The sequence below is a fragment of the Montipora foliosa genome, chromosome 1 (assembly GCF_036669935.1).
Source record: "Montipora foliosa isolate CH-2021 chromosome 1, ASM3666993v2, whole genome shotgun sequence".
In the NCBI taxonomy this organism is placed as follows: Eukaryota; Metazoa; Cnidaria; class Anthozoa; order Scleractinia; family Acroporidae; genus Montipora; species Montipora foliosa.
The window spans coordinates 30,573,587-30,576,086 of NC_090869.1; the positions used below are offsets into that span (position 1 = coordinate 30,573,587).

Genomic DNA, 2,500 nt, shown 5'->3' on the forward strand with positions numbered 1-2,500 from the left:
ACCTTAGTCTTCGCCTCGGCAGAAGATGTGCAGGACAAGGCATTTCTCAACGTGCTGAAATGACATTCTAATAACTTCCACAAAAAATTGTCGGCTATGTATCATTGTCGACGAATCGCACACAGTAGAATGCCTCCAATGGAGGCAGAGAAGAGAGTTACCCTGGGAACCAGGTTGCCGCCAATGTTAACACAAGGCGCGCGCGTATGATTGGTTGGTGGTTGATAAAAAATCCGTGCCCTCCACACTTGATTGGAAATGGCCTGGGAGGTTTCAAAAATATTGTGGGGAGCTGTTGTGGGGTTGATTGCAGGCGGTTTATCGCTCCTTCTTGTTGCCCCCTCTCCCTTTGCTTCCTCTTTTGACCTCGGTTTACATTCAAGCAATAACTCGAAAGTCAACCCCGATGGAAAAGAAACTTCTAAAATTCACCGAACCGTCTGCTATGCAGGCTATGAAGTTGTCTATTAAAATGGTAGAAAATGTGGATGATGTTCCCATTGTGGACATTGTAGACAGGTCATGTTTGTCTACATGAGGGCATCGAGACAACAATTCTCGTACCCAGAGCCAAGCCGGCAACACCTTGGAAGAAGCTTTAGGGACTCAAGAATAGTTCACTTGTAGGCACCAGGACTGAGGCTATCTGGTATGAAACCAGTGGATTTTGAGCAAATTGGAACAGGAAGGAAAGGGAAACAAAAAAACAGCTAAACATTAAGAACTTAAGGGTTGCCTTAATTCTTCAGGTCTGTTTGAATGCGATCTCCAGCAGCAAAGAACATCGCGCTCCATCGTCCGGCTGATCGGTTCTGGAGGCGCCATTCAACCAACTAGAAGTGTGGTTATCCCCGGGTAACGCTCATGAAAACCTAGCAGAGATGTTCAAGGCTATCCTGGAAGGTATATTTAGCTGCTTTGACTTTCATTTAGGTAACGTTTCTTGGAAATAGTGTCCCTGAAGTTACTTCCGGTTTTTAGTCCTGAAGGGGTGGACCACGGACGATCGTTTAAAAAGGGAAACGGGATGATACCACATTCTTACGTTGGAAAATCAATTGCGGTGCGATTGTAGAATACCCGGCCACTTTTGATCGCTATAAAGGTACTGCTCCCTCACTCCCGCAGTCGCGTAGTTCCGAATACTTCGTGGGTGTTGGACTCCGGCAGCCCCGCGGTCACGCAGTCTTAAGTTAAGTGGAATTCATGGGGTAACGATTAAGAAACAACACAACACTTTTTAAATTTAAAAACATGTTTCGACAGAAACTTCTGTGATCTTCAGTTTAAATTACAAAGTACAGAGTTGAATATATAGTGTGAACCAAAATGATAATTAGCTGTAAGGAAACATGACAATGTAAAAGATTACAAAGAAAGTTTTAAATTAACGTGGTAAAGTTGATGATTAAGTGTAGGTTTCTCCCATTGAATATGAATGGCTTCTTTTATCCTAAGTTGGAAGGTGGTAGAAGCGTGATCTAGGATGCTAAAACAATCATTAGAGCACAAAGTGCGGCAATGCTCAGAATTCTGTAGATGTTTGAAGACGTGCGAGTTCCTATCACTGAAAGTGTGCTCACGTACGCGCGTGGAAATATGCTGGGTAGTTTCGCCGACATAGCAGGCACTACAGGCCGCACACAAAAACTTGTATACCACACCCGCACGGAGCCCACTAGGGGCAGGATCCTTCACACTGAACATGTTGCCGATTTTAAATGATGAGAAAACTAACTTAATATCAATATTATTCCAATAACGTTTAGCAAAAAGGCGAACCTTTTTCTGCGTGATAAAAGAAAAAGGACCAATATAAGGTAATTTAAAGTAAAAGGTACGTATAGTGTCAGAGACGGAAGCCGGGGGATTACAGCCATGGGGAGTAAGTGTGAGGTAGCGATTAATAATATTTTCAACTAGATGGACTGGAAAAAGATTCTTCTGAAGGATTTTGGTAAGCTTCATGATGTCCTCGTGAAAACCCAACCAAGTGTTGTTGATCTTGTAGGCTCTGTCAACAAGCGTGCGAATGAGACCCAGTTTGTAAGAACGCGATGTAAAACTAAAGTAACTATAGTCAAAAGGCCTGTAAAGGTTTTCTTACGGTAAACACTAGTGACAGGAAAATGAGTGTCATTGTTGATCAGAACATCTAAGAAAGGTATCTTATGATCTGTTTCCTTTTCCATAGTGAATCTGATGTTAGGGTGCCTGGAGTTACGTTATGTAGTTGAAAAATAATAGCGCTTGATTCTCCTAATGAAATAAACAAAATGTATCATCAACATAACGTTGGTAAAACAATATCTCAGAGTCCTGGGAATTTTCTAACCATAATTTTTCATGATGACCCATAAATAAATTAGAAAGAACAGGAGCAAGGGGGGAGCCCATTACTACACCATCTATCTGGTCGTAGAAAGAACCCTTAAATAAAAAGTGGGTCTGAGCGGTAGCTACGGAAAAAAGGCTCTTAAGTTCGATGTTGCTTAACTTA

The 2,500-nt window shown here is 42.1% G+C and overlaps 1 protein-coding gene across 1 annotated transcript in view; it reads left to right on the forward strand.

Moving 5' to 3' along the window:
* The first annotated feature begins 605 nt into the window (after positions 1 to 605).
* Positions 606 to 2,500, forward strand: part of LOC137996460 (D-inositol 3-phosphate glycosyltransferase-like) — a 20,919-nt gene continuing 19,024 nt past the window's right edge. The window contains exons 1-2 of the mRNA XM_068841889.1: positions 606 to 649; positions 750 to 903. The gene's annotated coding sequence lies outside the window, so the exon portion shown is untranslated. The remainder of the gene's footprint in view (positions 650 to 749; positions 904 to 2,500) is intronic.